This window comes from Cryptomeria japonica, chromosome 6, assembly GCF_030272615.1.
Source record: "Cryptomeria japonica chromosome 6, Sugi_1.0, whole genome shotgun sequence".
NCBI classification, from domain to species: domain Eukaryota; kingdom Viridiplantae; phylum Streptophyta; class Pinopsida; order Cupressales; family Cupressaceae; genus Cryptomeria; species Cryptomeria japonica.
Genome location: NC_081410.1, coordinates 287,610,722 through 287,633,376, shown reverse-complemented (window position 1 = coordinate 287,633,376; position 22,655 = coordinate 287,610,722).

Here is a 22,655-nt window from a genome sequence, read left to right as displayed (position 1 = left end):
AACATTTTTTTTTTAAATCCCAACTTCTTTTGTCTACACCAATGACCCTTTATCGCCATAACCTTTGCTGATGCATTTTATTTTTTCCAGTGTCCATCAGGATAAGTCATACCGATAGCCTCATCAGCTATCAACAAGATAAGATTTCTCCATTACTACTACTGTGTATTATGTCAATGGACTAAAACAGTGTATGCTATCCTGATCACATGCTTCTACTTGTTGGTGTTACCATCGGGTTGACTTTTGTCGATTACAAAGGATTAATATCAACAACATTAATATCAGTAAGCTTACAAAGGATTAAGCGTAGTAGGTACTTCATTATCAAGAAGATAAAGATGAAATAGCTACAAGAATGCATGAGAAGACTTATCATAAAGAATCATAATAGTAAATGCCAAAAATGTCTTGCAGCCAGTACATAAAGAATTCATAAATAGTCATACAGATAGTCATATTGTTGTTTAAAAATACTATCAAAGGAGGATATTATAAAGATAGAGACCTAGAACTTAGTATGAAATCATGGATAACTGTGTAGGGTTAGGTATAGTCCTAGACATTATTTAAAGGGAAACATATGATAGTGCGCGTGCCTAAGGAAAACTCTAGAAAATAGTGAGTAACAAGACTATCAAGAACAATATTTCAGTCTTAGGCATACACAACTCAAGGAGATAATGATTAAAGAAGAAAGCACATACAAAGATATATCTAGTCACAAAATATAATTATCTAAGTTGGAGACATTAGAATATTGTAGAACACAAAGTAGACAGTGCCATCATAAGGCGTACACTCCATTTCAAGGCACCAAACTTAAGGGCAATACAAGGAGATTCCATCAATTCCAATTATAGTCCATAAAAGTCTTGTTGCAAAGAAAATCAAAGACAAAGTATAGTCATAGAGAGATAAGAAGATCAAGTCTATTAAAGAAAAAAAAGAACTAAAAGGCATTCAAAAATGTAATAGTCATAAGGCATGCACAAAGGCTCAGTACAATGGTGATACAATGTTGTAGACCTGTAATGAGGAGTGAAGAATAAGGATTGTGATAGAAATCAAGTTCTAAATACAGAGGCATATGATAGTAAGTTTGAGATTAGACAATGCAACATGGAGATATGATCACCTTATATGAGAAATGAAAGTGCATTGATGATATTGTTTTTTAGTAGATTGGACTACCATAAACATGCACATGGAAATGACTAAAGGGTGGGAGTTTCAGTTAAGTGAACTTTAAGTTAGAATGCAAGTTCTCAGTATCATTCATTAGTTCAAGAATTAGTTTTTAGAGAAAATTTGGATTTCTAAGTTCATCATCAGTTTGAGGGCCTCAAAACGTGGAGTTTTGAGGTTATTCCATGTATTGGATCAAAGTTGTAAGGCCATTGTGCCATTTTTTGTCATGTCTAGGTCAACTAGAAACTGAATAGGTCAACACTAGTAAACACCTCGAGAGGTGGCCAAAAGTGATGAAATTAATGTAATTCATGGTTTTATGTCATATTTAGCATATTTGAGAAGTCCCAGGTTGATAGGAGATCATTTGGTTGAATATTGCAAAAGTTATCAAAATTGCTCAAAAGCTGAATGAGCAACTTTGCAATTTTGGTGCAAAAAGTAGCATTTTGTTTTCCAAACAACCAACTAATTAGAAATTTGGTTAAAATAGTTGGTGAGGGGATATAATGACTATATAAATCCTCTTTGGGTCAAAGTGTAAGTAGGTTTTCTCTAATTGATGCCCCAAACTACTGCTCAGTCTAATCCGTAAATTGTTAATCCATTATTTCCTATATACTATTATTATTTCTAGTATACTATTATTATTTCTAATATACTATTATTATTATTTCTAATATACAAATGTGTATTCAATTCCAACCCATGTGGAAGGCTAGTGCACACAGTCTGGTAGATGCGAGGAATGATGTATCATGTGTTAATGCATTTAAATCCATGGGCTTTTTTGCGACAGTCAATTTTGTTTTCTTGCTCAAAGTCGCAAGTGTAGGGTGGTTTTGGTCAGTGCATAATGGAAGTGAATTTCACATTCTTGACTGACAAGAAATTGGTGCCATTTTTGGACAAGATAAAAAATAGGAGGATGAAAGGAATTTTCCTTTTAAAATACCATCGTCTGTATGAAGCAGTTAAAATGTTGTTTGGGGAAGATTTTGTCCATGTGAGTCAGCAATATCGGACTAACATGGAAGTGTACTCTTTGATTGCTTCTTGGGGTTTGCAATTTCAAGAAGAGGTGGAGAAGGTGAATAGGGCTCTGAGAACTTTGATTGATTCAGACTACCTATTGAATTTGGACAATATCTATAAACGAGCAATTCTAGGTGTGGGCATTAGGACCTTTGCAGGCTAGGATGTACCAGGTGCACTATTACCTTTTATCTGATGGTAGGAGGATGGCTTGAAGGCTCATTGCAGGGACTTGGCTCGTCATGGGTGGGAAGCATTCAAAACCTTTGTTAATTTGATGAGGATGGAGGAGATTTTGTAGGCTTTGCACGAGGTGGCCAAAGCGGAGGTGGGTTGGGAGCTACAACCAAGGCAAAGTATGACACAAGCAATGATGTCCCTCTCTGACTTCAACAATGATCCAACTTACAAGATACTTATGGGTATATTATTGTGCTTGGTTTAGATTGTAGTTTTTTTTGGTCTGGATCTTGCTTTGATAAAATGTTGTTTCATGTCTTTGGTGTCTAGGATTTATTCTTGAACTCTGTATATTCGAGCTGGTGTCATGGACACTAATTTTGTATTGTTGGGTGTGTGGATATGGGGTTTTTTTTATATGCCATGGGGGTTTCTACATTTGGTTTGAATAGGCAGTTTTGTAGAAGTGTTTTTTGGGTGGTAGGGCTGACTGGTGGTTTTATGAAACCACTTTTCTCTGGTTCAAATGTACTCATTTTCTTATTAAATAATATAAATACCAATTATCAATCCAAAAAAAAATCATATGTTATACCAGAAAAATTACTTCTCCTACAATAGAACGCTAATTAATAACAATATTGTAACAAATATGAGCTCAAAGATTTAAAACTTTGTCAAGATGGCAAGCTTACTGAAAAGGCAGAAGGATGGGATATCTTCATTGTGTGAGGATTAAATATTGTTGTGCTTCAAGATCAAGTAGAGCAATACAAGTTTTTTTGATGCAGCTTAAACTTTTTGGATGATGTTTGTAGCTCTGTTATTATGACTAAAGCCCTAGGTGTGGTTGATAAATTATGGTTAGGATTTGGAAGTTTAACAATTGGTTTTAAGGACTGATTTTTGGAATGTTTTGAATATAATTTTTAAATGTGGGGAAAAATCACTTACAATCATTGTCACTTGGTCGATTTTCCCTTTTCGAGTGCCCTCACCTCTCGCTCTGGCTTTCCTCCTGCCAAATGGTTCCTAGTCTTCCTCCTCAACTCAATGGGCTTGCAACACTCATCCAGTGAAGTCTCACAACTCTCCAATTAGGGGCTATATGCAATGGTTCTCAGTGCAACTATTCAATTAGGGTCTTGGTGCAGTATGCTATGTCGTGCTCCTGCGCACGCGATCAAAATTTGAAATACATAGTTTATATATATGCTATGTCAACATATAGTTTCTATATAAAATATATATGCTATGTCAATATATACTTTATTTTATTTTCTACAAAATATAATTTATGTATGGTGGCTTGCTGAGATTATATAGTTGACTTTCTCTTTCTTTATAATTATTGATAATTTATATCCTATGATATGATTGAATATTATGTGAATCCCTAGTTTTTGTTAAAAAATCTTATGATATGTGATGTTTAATCATGATGGATGTTTAAAATCACTGATTGAAATACTTATCTTGTGTATAACGAGTTTTCTTCTATCCTATGTTCAATGATTGTTGGTCTTAAAACTCTCATTACAACTAACATGGATATAAATTATGTTGTGGGTGTGGGAAGGGATTGTTTAATATGAAGGAATAGTTTAGGAAAGTACTCCTTAATTCAAATGAGTCATTTTCTTGTCATGGAATATGTTAAGAGACTTTAAAAATATATTCAATCTAGTTAATACTGACACATCTAAAGCATGCCAAAGGCACTTCGGAGAAATGCTATAACATAAAGAAGATTGTTTAGCTGATGTCAATTCTTGATCCATGAGGGTAGGAAAACATAGATGCATTGGTATAAAAGGTTCCATTCAACTTGAGAAGAAAGTTTTATTTGATCATTGTTGTTGGCCTTCATTAATGAAAGACTTCAAGGATAAAACAATTAAATATGCATCAATTATAGAGTTTGCTTAATACATGAATATGAGTGCTATATGTGAGGACAAATATGGCTCCCATGAGGGTCGAGCCCATCATGTAGTAACAAAAGGAAATTAAATCTATGAATTTCACTATAAAGTTACTGAATTGATGGAGTGTTTCCATCAATTCTATACACAAAGCTCTATAAAGTTACTAAATTGATGGAGTTGTTACAGTTACTCCATCAATTCTTTTAAAGTTCTATACAATACCCAAATTTCTATTAACCCATAAAAAAATACACAACTAACAAATAAAATATGCAATTTGTAGTTGGTATTGGACCTAGAAAAGTTGCTTCCATACAAAGGGCTATTTTGAGGGCTGGAAGGATTTACAGTCACAGAGAATTGTTGACCCCTCTAGAAGTTATGAAGCGACTTGTCTTTATAAATCATGCTGGTTTTTTAAGGGTTAGAGGGACCGAGCAAGTAGCTTCTAGGAACCATGTTATGGATCCATTGGATGATACTAGAATTCCTCCAGTCATATGAACTAGCCAAGAAAATGGCTGAGGATGTATACTGTGAAGATGCAGGATAGGATATAGATGATATGGATGAGGAAACACAAGAAATGGCAGTTGAACATCTCAAAAAATATCCCCATGTGTTAAAGACCCTTGATATTGATGAATATGCTAGAAGTGTGGAACAACAGACATCCAATAAAAAGTAGGAAACTCTTGCTAACATAAAGATTGAATTGGTACATGAATTTAAGGATTGGAGAACACCATATAAATAGCCATCCCAAGATGAGGAATTTTATCTGCTAACTGGAGAAAATGAAGAGACCCTTTCAATGGGGAAAATTGTACAAGCAGCTGCCTATAGAATCCTAAATAATCATAAAAAATTTGCTTCCATACAAAGGGCTATTTTGAGGATTGGAAGGGTTTACAGCCATAGAGAATTGTTGACCTCTCTAGAAGCTATGAAGTGGTGCAGGAGCACCCTAGCAAACCTACAAGACTAGGAAGACCAGGAAGATGCAAGGGTGGAATCATGAAGAAAATAAACTTGATTGGAATGTATTGAAGCCTATAATGGCCTATTGTAATGATGAATTTAATAAATTATGTAAAAGTCCTAAAGGTCCTGATAAAGGCCTAAAGACCAAAATGCAATGTAAATGGGCAAATGATACCTAGGAGTCTAGATAGGTTGAATAAGGGTTATAATATGCTTTAAATGATCATATCATGATTAAAACCCATTGATTTGATAGGTTTTAGTTGATTGAAGCATTAGAAATGAAGTTTAAACTTAAAAACTTGATTTCCAACGATTAGTTCCAGTTTTGGAGGGAAAGTAGATTATGACTTGTTTAAGCACATTAATCATTCTAATCAGTTGGGGATTAGTTGGAGTTGGTTGGGGAAGGAATTATAAAGTCTCTTATGTCATTTTTGTGTGGTTGGATGATGCTGGTATAGATTTGTACGAACTGTTCCAGAAAATCAATAAAAATCTCTTTATTTGTTGTCAAAACCTTGTGTTATTCATGCTTTCTTGCATTTCTAAGTGAAGGGATTGATATTACTATGTTTTAGGGACTCCATTGACTATTCATTACATTATTTACACATTCTGAATTTCTTTTAAAGATAGCATTTTTGTTTTGTTGCTGACTATCCCAGGAAAACTAGTGATTTCTCACTAATTTTGTGAGTTTCCAAGCATGTATGGATCCATCCTATGAATGTAAAGGTCCAATTCTCATAGGGTGGATGCCTAATAACATGTAAAATAGTTTTCTAACCCATGTTTGATAGGAATGAATGGAGGTTGCAGGTGTACACCATGGAAAGTGACTGAAAATACATGAAAGTTGACTGAAAATGAGTGAAAATGAAGGCTAGAGTGTAGCAGCAGAGAATCTGATTGAACAAGGGGGGTATTTTATGTATTTAAGTGTTTAGAAACACTATTGTGAAGGTGTTTGAACTTTGGTTGAGCCTCAAAAGTGACTGGAGGTGGGATTTTGAGAAAGCCCTAGTTGTATGGTTGATTTAGTGAGGTTTTTGGAGTCTGGGTATCTAGGAGTACAACTAAAAATTAAAACCTCTAAAATCCTTGGATTGAGACCATAAAAAGAGACTTTACATAAGGGTTAAGTCTAGAAGTGATTTTGGAGGGTACTTCCTTCACAAAAGTGACCTAATTAGCCCTCACGGTGACTAGGGACAACAATTTTTTGAGTGATTTGTTCCAAAAAAAACCATAGGAAATATTTTGGGTGTTGATAGAGGGTGATATTGGGTATCTAAATCAGTCATAAAATTGGTTGGTGTTTTGGGAAATGTGTGTGAAAAGAGCCAAAAATAGTCCAGTAGGCTACTAGGAAACTAGGCCTAGTGAAGGGCTAGATTTGGGTTTTTGTATTAGTTGATGAGTTGAGGGTTTGAAAACCTTAGAGAAATGTTATTTGAAGTTATTTGATGTATGTGGAGGTGGAGGAAACACCTGATTAAGGTGAAGACAAGTTTTGAGCCTATTGAGGCACTTTGAGCATTTGAAACACCATAGGAGTGTTGGGGTTTGGGTCCATATTCCATTCTAGTTTACAAGATTGCAACTAAATACTCCATCCTCTACATCAAGTGGTATCAGAGCATCAGTAAAAGATTTGGTGCAGGTTTTTTAAAGTTAGTTATGGCACCTAAGAATCAGTTGGCAAGAGAACTAGAAGAATTGAAGGAAATCCTAGAAAGGGAAAGAAGGGAAAGAAGGGAACAAGATGTAGCAAGAGAGCAGGCTAAGGCAAGAGAAGAAAGACAATGGAGAAGGGAGAGAGAAGCTATGCAAGAAAGGATAGATAACCTTGAAAGGAATAGGAGAAGAGAAGAGCAAGACAACCTAGAAGGCAATGATGAAGAAGAAATGCATGAAATGCATGAGCAACCAGCATATGGTGTAGAAGACCCTGAAGAAAAGAGATTGGTAAGACTATTGAAGGTAGTACAAGGTAGTGGAGGTAAGAGTCATATTGATTTGCCTATCTATCAGGCGAAGATGGATAGTGAAGAGGTGTTGGGATGGCTTGATGCCTTAGATAACTATTTTGAGTTTGAAGAAATGGAAGAGGAGAGGAAAGTGAAATTTGCAAAGACTAAGTTGAGAGGTACAACATTGACATGGTGGACTAGTTTTTAGAATGATAGGATGGCAAGAGGATTAAAAAAAGTGTCTACATGGTCAAGAATGAAAAGTTAGATGAAAGAGAAGTTCCTACCATCTGATTATACCATTCATGTGAAGAGGATGAGGCAAAATTTGAAACAAAAAGAGATGGATGTAATGGCTTACACTGAGCAATTTCACAAGCTTAGTATCAGAGGAGGATATGAGGAAGAAGATGAGAAAGTAGCCAGGTATATAAATGGCTTAAGATTTAATTTGCAAGATGAGATTGGTCTACAAATACCAAAAATAATAGGTGAATGTTATCAGTTGGCAATTAGAGCAGAAGAGAAGGTGAAAAGAAAACAAGAAAGATCAGGTAATGGTGGAAGAGGAGGCATTTATTATATAGGAAGAGGTAATAGAGATCAAGGGAAAGGCAGCAATGAGAAAGGCAAAGAAAGTTTTTCAGAACCAAGAGGAGGATACAACCATAGAGGTGGCAGATTTGGAAGAGGAAGTGGAATCTTTACAGGTAAGTGTTTTCATTGCAATGAGATTGGGCACCAATCATTCAGATGTCCGAAGTGGATTGAATCAGATCAAGGCAGAGATAGAAGAGTGAATATGGTACAAGAAGATGAGAAGAAAGAAGAATCAAAGAGAGCAGACCCTGTCCTTGAAGGTGACTTCTTGATGGTAAGGCAAGGTGAGAAACTTCAGCAAGAACCAAAGGTAACAATCTTCAGAACTACTTGTTTATGCAAACGAAAGATATGTAAGGTAATCATTGATTCAGGATCACATAGTAATCTTGTGTCTCTTGATATGATAACCAAGTTAGGAATCGTACCATTTGGCCATCCTAATCCCTACAAGGCCACTTGGGTTACCCAACAACAACATGTAGAGGTTAGTTTGAAGGCTTATGTGAATTTTTCTATTGGTCCATATCAAGATAGAGTATTATGTGATGTGGTTCCTATGACTTGTGCACATTTGATATTAGGAAGACCATGGTAACATAGTAGAAGAACAATACATGATGGTTTTGATAACACATATATGGTTCATAAAGATGGTCAGAAATATAAATTGAGTCCTTTACCTTTGGAGGTCTTGAAAGAGAATCCTATAATATGTTTTGGGGAGCATTTACCAATGATAAGGTAGGTTGAAAAACAAGAAGATATTGGTTGGAAGGAAGATGTTAATTTGCAGCAGACTATGAGGAAAAATAGTCCTCTTCATGATGATTTATGGGATTTGTCTTTTTTACAAGTTGGTTCAGTCAAATGTCCTATTGTTGAGCAGGGATATGTGAGTGGGAAAGAGAAGTTGCAGGTACAGCAAGTGGATCAGAGAAGAGCAGATGTACAGATTGGTTATGAGCAGCAATGTCCTAAACAAGAGCAGCCAAATACATGTTTTGTTTCTAATCTAATGTGTGATGTGACTACAGGTTTGAGAAGCAGAAAGAAGGTGACTTTTGGGGATTATTTCATCCCTCAATCTGAGTTTGTAAGGAGGCAAAAGCAATCTGATGTTTGGCAGTAGCAGCATCACTCTTGGGACAAGAGTAGTTTAATTGGTGGGGAGTATGGTGCAGGAGCACCCTGGCAAACCTACAAGACTATGAAGACTAAGAAGATGCAAGGGTGGAATCATGAAGCAAATCAATTTGATTGGAATGTATTGAAGCCTATAATGGCCTATTGTAATGATGAATTTAATAAATTATGTAAAAGTCCTAAAGGTCCTGATAAAGGGCTAAAGACCAAAATGCAATGTAAATGGGCAAATGATACCTACGAGTCTAGATAGGTTGAATAAGGGTTCTAATATGCTTTAAATGATCATATCATGATTAAAACCCATTGATTTGATAGGTTTTAGTTGATTGAAGCATTAGAAATGAAGTTTAAATTTAAAAACTTGATTTCCAATGGTTAGTTCCAGTTTTGGAGGGAAAGTAGATTATGACTTGTTTAAGCACTTAAATCATTCTAATCAGTTGGGGATCAGTTGGAGTTGGTTGGGGAAGGACTTATAAAGTCTCTTATGTCATTTTTGTGTGGTTGGATGATGCTGGTATGGATTTGTACGGACTATTCCAGAAAATCAATAAAAATCTCTTTATTTGCTATCAAAACCTTGTGTTATTCATGCTTTCTTGCATTGCTAAGTGAAGGGATTGATATTACTATGTTTTAGGGACTCCATTGACTATTCATTACATGATTTACACATTCTGAAGTTCTTTTAAAGATAGCATTTTTGTTTTGTTGCTGACTATCCTAGGAAAACTAGTGATTTCTCACTAATTTTGTGAGTTTCCAAGCATGTATGGATCCATCCTATGAATGTAAAGGTCTGATTCTCATAGGGTGGATTCCTAATAACATGTACAATAGTTTCCTAACCCATGTTTGATAGGAATGAATGGAGGTTGCAGGTGTACACCATGGAAAGTGACTGAAAATACATGAAAGTTGACTGAAAATGAGTGAAAATGAAGGCTAGAGTGTAGCAGTAGAGAATTTGATTGAAAAAGGGGGGTATTTTATACATTTAAGTGTCTAGAAACACCATTGTGAAGGTTTTTGCACTTTGGTTGAGCCTCAAAAGTGACTAGAGGTGAGATTTTGAGAAAGCCTTAGTTGTATGGTTGATTTAGTGAGGTTTTTGGAGTTTGGGTATCTAGGGGTGTAACTAAAACTTAAAACCTAGAAAATCCTTGGATTGAGACCATAAAAAGAGACTGTACAAAAGGATTAAGTCTGGAAGTGAGTTTGGAGGGTACTCCCTTCACAAAAGTGACCTAATTAGCCCTCACGGTGACTAGGGACAATAGTTTTTTGAGTGATTTGTTCGAAAATGACCATAGGCAATATTTTGGGTGTTGATAGAGGGTGATATTGGGTATCTAAATCAGTAATATCATTGGTTTTTTTTTTGGGAAATGTGTGTGAAAAGAGCCAAAAATAGTCCAGTAGGCTACTAGGAAACTAGGCCTAGTGAAGGGCTAGATTTGGGATTTTTGTATCAGTTGATGAGTTGAGGGTTTGAAAACCTTAGAGACATGTTATTTGAATTTATTTTATTCATGTGGAGGTGGAGGAAACACCTGATTAAGGTGAAGACAAGTTTTGAGCCTATTGAGGCACTTTGAGCATTTGAAACACCATAGGAGTGTTGGGGTTTGGGTCCATATTCCATTCTAGTTTACAAGATTGCAACTAAATCCTCCATCCTCTGCATCATGAAGTGACTTGTTTTTATAACTGGTATTCATAGAATGGAGAGGTTAAGGAGGTTGAGGATCCATATTTTGCCAAAGCGGATACCATTAAATAAAGTGAACAAGTTGCTAATGCCCTACTATTCGGCAAGGGAATTCGAGTTGATTCGAGCTAATAATTTGGTCATAATTTGATTACTAGTTGCTAATTCCCTACTATTCAGCAAGGGAATTCGAGCTAATAATTGGGTCACAATTTTCTTAACGGAATAACTCAAGATTTATGTAGCACTAAACTGAGGCCCCAGTAGGGGCAGCTCCAAATCACCTAACTTTTCCATCCCTAAACAAGGAGGGGATGGTTGGGGAAGAAGCTATGAAGGCTACCCACCTATATTCCCTAGCTCCCCACTTCTCTTCCCTTTTCTTGGGCTCCAACCATTCTTATGGTTCCTATTCTTGCTATAGGAATATAGATGATCTAGATAGTTCACCATCTGGGCAAGGGATATGCCCATTTGTTCTTGCTATAGGAATACAAATAGAATACAATCTCATGCAACCTATTCTTGCTATAGGAATACAAACATAATACAATCTCATGCCCCTACTATTATAAAGGGAGGCATTAGGAACCTCTTTTTATGGAAGTTTTTCGGACAAATACAAAAACCAAAAGTAAACTTAAAAGATTTAGCCAACCCGAAAAGAAAAGGCCATAGAATTGTAGGGCCATTTCATTCAAATTAAATTCCAATTCATTCAAACTGAAAGCAAAGGCCCTACTATTCTTTGGGCCCATTTACTAGAAATTAAATCTAGTTACAGCTGGAAATAAAGTGAACAAGACAATGCAAGGAAAGCAAAGGAACTTGTAAACAAATCTTGATGACAAGAACAAAAGGACCAACCTCTTGTATAGTTGCTGTCGAGCATCTATCTGTAGCAATTGTGCCTGCTTCCTCCCAATTTTTGCACCCTGAGCCCGTGTATAATGATGACGTGTAATTACTTTCTTTTTTTAAAAATATCTCGTGTTCGTCGGAATTCTAACGTCAAATATGAAATCTTAACTATCAGCAAAAGTCAACCTGATGGTAACACACAAGTAGAAGCATGTGATCGAGATAGAATACACTGATGAAGTCCATCAGCAGGACACACACTAGTCACAATGGAGAAATCTTGTATTGTCGATAGTCAATGATGCTATCTTACTTATCTCACTGGACACTAACAAAAGTAAAACACATTGGCAAAGGTTATGAGAATAAAGGGTCAAAGCTTATGCCAAGGAGACATAACATATCGAGAGGAGCTATTCCAAGGGAAAAGACATTAGGGAAATTATGCCCATCACCTGAACACATTTTAAGTTATCTCGATGCCCAATGAGACTAGTAGGATAACTCGCACCGACTAGTAGGAAGAGAGGTCATTGGCTTATGTTATCTCGATGAGTAAGAAGAAATCAAGAGGTTGTGAGAAACATCAGACAAACATATGTCGATCAATAGGTAAAATTCATGTTCGTCAGGATGCTGACGTGAAATTTAAACACGTCTAAATTATGACGAACATGGGGTATACTTTAAAAAAATAAATTAATCCGATAAAGCAAAATAAATCCCATAGCTAGTCAGAAATATTCATCGGTTTTTCGTCCGAATTCTGATGAACACGGGGTAATTTTTGAAAAAAAAAAAAATTAATCTGACAAAACAAAAGAAATCCCATAGCTCGTCATAAATTCTCGTCAGAAAACCACTCCAAACATACTAGTGCCAAAGCAACTTTAAAGAATGGTTATTAGAGGGTGCCTTCCACTGAGAAAAAATTCTAACATAGACTCGGGAAAAACCCAACAAAGGTTCCAGAGCTATAAAATCTGACTCCAAATGGTTGAAGTAAAAGGGCAATGGAGGAATAAATGGGAGATAGATTCAGCCTCAGCTAGACAGAGAAAACATCTGTTGGGAATAGATAAGCCCCACTTACATAAATTTTGTAGTAAGAAGTTTATTTTGAAGGAGGATCCAAGCAAAGATGTTAACTTTGGGAATAAGATTAGGAATCCAAGCTTTAGCCCATAATAGGGGGAGGTAAACAAGCTTGAGTAGAAAAGCAACAATAGAAGAGACAAAAAAATACATGAGGAAGACCCTTTCCAAACCAGAGAATCTTCTTCCTTGTATTGATCAACTTTAGCAGAGAAAAGAAGTGTCTGAAGAGGTAATGAGCAGAGTTAACATGAGTTAGGTTAACCCACTATCCATTTCTTCAATAATCAGCAACATATAATCCAAATTTATCTTCGCAACCATCCATGAATTTCCTGAAAGTTACATTATTAAATAGCGGCTCATGACCAAGCCATCTATCTTCTCAAAACAAGATCCTTCTACCATCACCAAGTTTTCAACAAACAACCTTAGCTACTAAGTCCCTGAATTTAATAACATTATTCCATAGTGAAGAACCATTTGGTAGATTTTGAGACTCTAGGAATTTCCTAAAATAATTAACATTGTGTATATATTTAATGTGCCATATAGAGTTACATTCTCTAAATTATGAAACATTCTCCAAACTTGGTTTGCTAAAAGAAATTTATTGAAGGTCTTGATATCCCTTAATCCAAGACCACCATATTTCTTAGATTTGTAGACAGATTCCCAAACAATTAAAGGGATTCTCTTTTTCTCTTCTATCCCCGACCATAGAAAATGTTTTTGGATCTTTTCAATGATATTTATGAACTTTGAAGGTAATTTGGAAAAGCTTAAATCATAGATAAGAAGATTCTACAAAGAAGACTTGAGGAGTTGAATTTTCCCAACTTGGCTGAGAAGAGTCCCTTTCCACCTTACCAATTTCCTATTAAACCTATCCACTAAGGAGAACCAAAAATATTTAGGGGTCTTAGTAAAAAGTGAGAGTCCCAGATAGATCAAAGGAAAGGATCCAAGATTGGAGCACCCCAAAATATCAACAATCTTCCTCTGTCTAACTTCAGAAGTATTAAAGAAGAAAAGAGAACTCATAGCACTATTCATAATTTTCCCAGACGCTTCTTCATATATAACTAGGATCTTATTTATAGTTCTAGTTTCTGCAATGGCAGAATCAAGGAACACTAGGAGGGGGGCTGAATCAACATTATGTAATCTTTAACTTTATTGAACTGTTCTTTCAACCACTTAATGCATATGAACAAAAGAAAGATACAAGAACATAAAGAAAATAAACACAACACCATAACAGCAAAAAAATTGTACGTGGAAACTCAGTTAAGGAAAAAACCATAGTGTGGATGAACCCACAATATAAGTATACTCTACAGAAGTATAGAAATATTACAATTAGGGAATTCACATGCATTCAGGTACACTGCCTAGAGCTCACTGCTCAAAAGAGAGAGGCTCACTGCCTACAACTCAAATACAAATATTATAGATCATTTGAACTAACTGATAATCAGCATCTCTGAATGCCAAAGTCCAGTTCTGGTTAATCACAATACAACTATTTCTTACACTTCATCTCTCACTGCTCTGTTGCACTGTTCTGCTATAACTCAGAGCACCAATCTCTATCCTGCGCATGTGAAACTGTGCACAATCAATTACTAACACCTTCCACACACTGAAAATGATCAAAACATCATTAATATATATCCACAACAAGAAATTATATCTCTTACATTGTCAGCCCAAGAAAACAACACTTTATGAAATGTGTACAAACAATCAGCTAAATCCGAACCCAAATAATATGGACCAAAACAAATGATCATACATTACCAAAACCAAGGAGCAATTAGACCTCAAAGCTCACTATCCCTACCAAAAACCTTGTCCTTATCATGCATTAAGATCTTAATCTTGTCAAGCAAAGATATAACTTGACCTTCTTGACTAGCCACAAAAGTAGTCAAAGGATCAAAGGATTGAGATATACCTGCTAATTGCTTCTCATGCTCCTTAATCTGCTTCTCAGTATCCTCAGTGAATTTAGATGATGATAAGCATGATTTGTAGACACTGCCTCCTTCAGATAAGGCATCTGAAATACCCTTAACACAAGTGTTTAACAAAATCCTATCATTTGCAATCATATCCTTCAACTTACAGAGTCTTTTTGCATCAAACTTATTTTGGACCTCAACTTTTGTTGACTTCTCTAAATATTCAAAGTGAATACTTACTGAGTTGATTAAGCTCTTCAATTTATTGGAGGGAGTATCAGATGATTCCTTGACAAATGTAGACATGATATTCTCCAAGACATCAGATGCAAGGCTAAGTAGTTCACTGTCCTCAATATGAGACTTCAGCATCTCTTCCCTTGCCTTAGCCTAAGAAAATGATTCTAGCTACAACTTTTCAATGGGAGAAAGAGTGGCCAGATTGATAGGCCCTTGAACCAGTTTAGGGTCAAACAATTCCTACTTGTCCTTCTCGAAAAACTCCTTCACTACCCCTACAATGTCTCTTGCTTCTACTTTAGATGTTTTGATCTCAACTTCCTTCTCTTCAGTCACCTTTGCTTCTACTTTTGGAGTCTCACTCTCCACAAATATTTTAACTTTTGGGTGATCTGGAGGATTCTAAGTATCCTCAAATTCAACCATTTTCAACTCTTGAGCACCTACAAGAATATGTTCAACTTTGGAGTGCACATCTTGGACTTTTGAAGCAAATGAATCACCACCGCCTTGATCTTCTTCTAAGACAACATCAAATTGGTTCCTTTCTAGGACTGCCTTAAGGATCTTCTTTGTTTCTTTAATCACTTGCTTAGTCTTCCCAATCATAAGCTTATTTATCCTTGTTTTTCTTCTAACTCCTTTGTGGCTTCCTTGAGTATCTTATTCATTTCTTCCATAGATATCATCGGACATAGATTTACTAAGATAAACTCTCTTAGTCTATCATCCTCAACTTGAGCACTAACTCTTCTCATCTCCAAAATATCATATGAACTTTTAGGGATTTCTGACATTATCTCTACAAGAGCCCTATTGAATGTGTTCAAATATTTTATGGTGGCTTCCTCAATAATTCTCTGACCAGCATCATTAAACTTATCATAAAGCTCAGAAAGTGGTTTCTGATTACCTTGCATAGTCAAAGTTTTCTCTACTTCATCTATTGACATACCAAATTTATCTAGATCAATCTTCATCTCCTTGCTTTCTTTCTTTTCTCCAGAGGGCTTGTCCTTAGAGACTTTAGGTTCTTTAGTGCCCTTGAACTTGATTTCCTTCACAACTTTTTCAGATTCAGTCTCTTAATCATCCTTAACATATACCCTTGAGCTCTTATCTTTCTTTCTCTTTCCTTCTCTATCAGATTATTTGGCTTGATATTTCTTTGAGTTGGTTAGCTTATGAGAACTAGAGGAGGGTGCAAAGCTTCTAGTTTATCTTGATTTAACTAAGGAAGTTGCCAGGCTAGATTCCTTGACTGGCTTCTCCTTGTTAGGATAACTGGTGAACAACTAAGAAGGAGGGGGGGTGAATCCATTGTTAATAGATTATATCAATTAATCCACTTAATAACCTTTAACAAGATTAAGTACCAGTAAAGTAGAAACAAATACCGGTAGGAACAGATACCGGTAAACAATACAACTTAACAATTAAAGAGATAATCAATGCAAAGCAACCAAACCACATAACACCTTGATTTGTACATGGAAAACTCGAAAAAGGGAAAAACCACGGTGGGAAGCCTACCCATAGTCATATCATACTTCTACATAAAGTATGTGATACAATGAGAGAATTGCACATGCAAGAACGCACACTGCCTAGAGCGCACTGCTCATTACAAAAGAGTCTCACTGACTACAGAGAGGTTATAACCACCTCAAGATAAATGGACAACAATCCAGAGTAATGAACTGCCAGAGATAACATCTACCATGTCTGATTACAATCCCGGTTAAGCTCAATACCAGAGGCCTTTAACCTCTTCCTCAATCCCAATTCGACCACCTATGATCACCCAAATCTTCTTTGCATATGATATTTCATTTCAAGACCATGACACTTATTCCCCATTCCATACCATGATCTACAATGAGCTCTTACATCATTTTATACCAACCCTAAGGCCTAAACCAATTAGGTCGACCACCTAAAAGATATTACAATAAGATCATTACATAAATCCATATTAAAATGATATGCCATGTCATCTTAAGACCAAAACAATAATAACCAATCCATAGAACATCCTAAAACATCCTGGTAACGTGTAGAGTACACTTTAACATGATACCGGTTCATAACCTAGATAGGCACCAGACCTATTCTGGGTCCACCACGCTAAAGCAATGTCTTGAAGCTATTAAAGTATGATCAAAGAACATCTTCAACATCCTAAAATCCATGTAGAAGCCGCATCAACACCACTTATGCATCGTGTCAAGATTCCTTAGTAAAGGCTATGTCAGTAAAACCTTAAACCAATGTTAGTAAGGGTTTACAAGAGTGTATGATAGCATTCGATTATCAATTCAATACCAACTGACCAAAACATGCTCCAGGAACATGTAACACATAAAATCAAGCATACTCCATTGATGCAAACATGTCGAAAGTATCCAACAGATAGTCTCTTCTGTCGGTAAAACTAGATCTTCTATCGGTAACATAAACCTATTTGTCGGTAACCAACCATAGCAGCTCGTGTTGACATCAATGACAAAAAATCAATGCAACACATAATCGATTCATCCATAATGCCAACAATCTCCCCCTTTGGCATTGATAGTAACACTAGATGAAAAACATCTAAGTACCAAAAAAAATGTCAAACAAGTCTCCCCCTGTGGAAGACAACCAACAATCTCTTGAATATCAATAACTCTCCCCCTGTGAATGATATATCTGTACAGTTCTGAAACTATTTTTCACATCACTATCTCTCCCCCTTTGACATTAATGCTAGAATTCTAACACAAATATCAAAGCAATAATGTAATTCCCTGAATCTCAAAGTTGACTACTCCCCTTGAGTAGTAGCACCACTCATCAGTGCCGGAATGAATAGTATCTCTAATAATGCATGTCAGACTGATGACAAACTGCATCAATCAAGTCTTTGTTGGAGGGGCAGAAACCCCTAACCTATCTCTCAAATACTCAAAATATTCCTTAGATAGTGGTTTAGTGAATATATCTGCAATCTGTTCTTTAGTGTTCACATAAACCAATTTGACTTCCTTTCCTTCTACCTTGTCCTTCAGAAAGTTATACTTTATTTATATATACTTAGTCTTAGAGTGAAATACTAGATTCTTAGATATGTCAATAGCTATAGAGTTATCACAGTAGATAATTACCGGTTTACTACAATTTACCTTGATATCCTTCAACATTTGCTTCATCCACAAGACTTGAGTGCAACTAGTTATTGCTGCAACATACTAAGCTTTTGTAGTAGATAAAGAAATGCATGACATTTTTTTGCTGATCCATGACACCCGTTTCTTTCCAAGGAAGAAAGCTCCATCAGAAGTGCTCTTCATGTCATCAATATCTCCTCCCCAATCTGAGTCAGTATATGCACATAAAGTGAAATCATCATCTCTAGAATACCATAAGCCATATTCTGTTGTTCCCTGCAAATACTAGAATATCCTCTTTACTTCACATTCATGATTTTTTTAAGGATTACTTTGATATCTAGAAACAATACTTACTGTATTCATAATATCCAGTCTAGACTGAGTTAAATATTGAAAGCCACCAATCATAGACTTATATCTTGTCAGATTTACCGGTGTAGAAGTATCCTTGATAGATAATTTCTCACTTGTCACCATAGGAGTGTAGGATAAAACTACGGTCTAATTTCTCTTGAATTGACTTGGAACTTATGCGGATATCCTCAGTTGTACCTTAAAGTGTCAATCCAGGATTCGTAAGCTGATGAGAGGTATAATGGCTATTTTTGAAAGGTATGAAGATAGTATGTTAAGTCATTATGAATGCATTTCTAATTTACACACTTATTTTAAGAACAAATTTAAGGCTCGTACACTTAAACCAACAAATTAAATCTCACACTTAAATATTTAAACTTAAATCACACACTTTCAATCAAGTCTCTCTAATTAAACACCTCCTTTATGAATACCATTTTAGATCATTCACTTCATTTATTACTAATAATAAAACTACTATCCTCCAAATTATTTTTACTGAGAAATTTAAGAGTGAAGACAGAATGGTTCTGCTTCCTGTCATGGAAGTGACAGGAAGTGGAACAACGTGTGAGAATACCAAAGTTATGAATCATAGCCTATTGATTTAAACATGTATTTGTCTAAATATTAGAATTCTAAATTACAACTCATTCAATCAGATCAAACATAAGTTTGAATGGGTATAACTTGGTTTCTGAGCTGAGGTATTTTCCTTATCCTGCAATTTCCGATTAGACTTGTGAATGTAGAAATGATATTACAAATCAAACAAAAAGATGTTTTGTTGTATGGATTATTAAATGTTTTGCAAACTCACAATTCCTTCAAATGATACTAGGTTGAATCTAAACTAAACTATTTACGGAACCACATTGTTATTATTATAAACAATAAACATAAATCATATGAACGAAACATAAAATTAGTCACTCCACACTTATGAAGAAGTCACCTAATAACGTGAGAAAGGGGGCCCTCCTTCTCGGTCACAAAGTGTTGAAACTATAAATGTTTGTTACCTCAAACCATGCATTCACAATCAAAGAATAATTGGAATAGCAATGTTTTTCATATATTATCCAGTTACCTTCTTGAACAATCCCATACATATTTATATAACACTGCTTACTAATATTGTCTCTAACTGATTATGAGTTTGTAACCATGAAACTTATTTTATACAAAAAAAATGATAACCATCAACTAGTCTAGGGCTGCAGGACACCGAATAAAAACAATATAACAACCTCAACAAGTCTAGGTCTGCAGGCCACTGAATCAAATTAATATAACAGCCTCAACAAGTCTAGGCTTTTCCAAGATTATGCCAAAACCATCAGTCAAAAATACATCACCTCCATGTCGTTCTCTCATTCACATGGTCCATGCACTGAGCAATCCTTTCTTCCAAGTACCTATCCACCTATAGATCCTCTGTTATGGCAATCAAACAATTTAGTCAGCAAATAACCACAGTTTTCGTTCATAATTTTGGTTTTGACTTTTCTTTCATATTTATTGAATTCCCTCTTTTTCTCCTTACCAAATGGTGACACAAATGACATGAATACCATAGGAATGACAAATAATGGAAAATTAAGGGTAAAATAAATAACACATCCTAGCCTCATCAAGGAGTACTTATCGGTTTGGAATTATCCATACCAAACTTCTTCAATAATTCCCTCAGATACTTAGTTTCACAGATAAAAATGCCTTTGTTAGTTTGAGTAATCTACAAACCTAAGAAAAATTTCATCTCACCAATCATGGACATTTCAAATTCATTCCTCATGTTGTTACCAAATTCCATACACAATTTATCTTCTCCTCCAAAAATGATATCATCAACAAATACTTTAATAATTAAAATATCATCATCAGTAATTTTATAATATAAATTACTATCAGCATTGCCTTTAGTAAAACCAAGCTTCAAAAGATATTTATCCAACCTTGCATACCAAGCTCTAGGAGCTTGTTTCAATCCATATAAAGATTTCTTCAATTTGCAAACCATATCTTTATCATCTGTCAGTGAAAATACATCAGGTTTCTCAATGTATACTTCTTCCTCAAGTTCACCATTTAAAAATTCACATTTAACATCCATTTGATAAACCTTATAGTTCTTATAAGCTGCATGGGCAAGAAATAGTCTAACAGCTTCAATTCTGGCTATAGGTGTAAATGTCTCACTATAATCAATTCTTTCCATTTGAGAATATCCTTTACAAACCAATCTAGCCTTATTTCTTATAAATTGACCATCCTCATTTAGTTAGTTTTAATAACATTCTTATTTTCAGGTCAGGGATAAAAAGTCCAAGTCTCATTCTTCTCTATCTGATCTAATTCATCTTCCATAGCCTTTAACCAATGTTTATCTTTACAAGCTTCAATAACAAACATCGGTTCAATTAGAGAAATAAGACATACCTCTTCATTTGCTAGTCTTCTTCTTGTCATAACTCCCCTATTCCTATCTCCAATGATTTGATCTTCACAGTGATTTAACCTTACATACCTTGGTGTTTTCTAAACTTCAAGTTCACTGCTCTAATCATCAGTCACAGTTGAATTTGTTGATTATGCCGGTGTAACTTTTTTACTTTCTTGTACTGGTTGAGGCATTTCCGGTTCAATTATGACCATTTCCACTATTGGTTCCCTGTCATATGATATAGATTGATTTCTATATTGCTCATCCACTTTCACATTAGCACTCTCCACAATTTTCTGTAATATTTTGTTATAACATCTATATGCTTTTCTTTGAATTGAATAACCAAGAAATATCTCTTCATCATATCTAGGATCAAACTTTCCAATTGAATCATCTCTTTTGATATAGCATTTACTTCCAAAAATTTTGAAATATTTAATAGTAGGTGTATGTCCAAACCATAATTCATAAGGAGTCTTACCAGTTTCAGCTTTGATGTGAACTCTGTTGAATGTTTACACTGTTGTACTCAATACTTCTCTCCAGTATATGTGATGCAATTTGGCTTCCATCATCATAGATCTTTCTGCATCCAAGATGGTTCTGCTCTTTCTTTCCACTACTCCATTCTGCTGAGGAGTCTGAGGTGTAGACAATTGTCTCCTAATTCCATTTGTCTCATAATAACTATTAAATTCATGAGAAGTGAACTCACCACCTTGATATGATCTTAGACATTTGATTTTCAATCCAGTTTTTGTTTCAACCTTTGCTTTAAAGATCTTGAATTTCTCAAAGGCTTCAGACTTCTCCTTAAGAAAAGTCACCCACATCATCCTAGAATAGTCATCAATAAACAACATGAAATACCTATCACCTTGAAAGCTTCTAGTCCTTATAGGACCACATAAGTAAATGTGAATCAAATCAAGAACATGATTAGATTTATCTTGTATTCTCTTAAAATAAGTTCTAACTTGCTTTCCCAATTGACATTCCTTACATATTGGATTATTGTTAGGGTTCCCACAGATACTGAGAGGGGGGGGGTGAATCAGTATCTGACCGGTAATGAAATTTTCTTAAAACTGAATATGCAGAACATAAAGTAACAATATACCGGTATGCAAGAATTAATGTAAATAACAGAATCAAAAACATCCACATGAAAAGAACACCATAACACAAGATGTTTAACGAGGAAACCCGGTGTGGGAAAAACCTCGGTGGGATTTGTGACCCACAATATTCACTTATTGGCGAATAAGGGAATATTACTTACAATAGGGGCCTGCACATGCAGGAAGGCCAACTGCCTAGAGCTCACTGCTCAATAAGAAGTCACACTAACTTACAATGAGGATTATGCAAATCCAATAATCTGTACTTCTTTACAATAGCATCTTCAATGCCAGATTCAGTACCAGTTCTTGCTCTGTTCTTTACATATACCCTTGACCTATAATTCGCACATTAGGTCTGCCTTATAATTTATTTTATGCTTCCTATTCATATCCTACAAATGACTACAACGATCTCTTTTATATACAAGAGTCATTTTACAATTTGCCAAGTCAGCTTACAATAATAAACAAAATATTACATATCAAAAATCCTATCGGCCTCAGTGCCGGTATACATATTTCCTTCTATGTCGATGTACATCTTTGATGTCGGTGCCGGTGTAGATTGATCTTGCTGATGCTGGTGCACTATCTTGTTTGAGTAATGCTTTGCCGGTATAATGTCTTGCTGGTGCCATAGGATTGCAAGGTTGCCA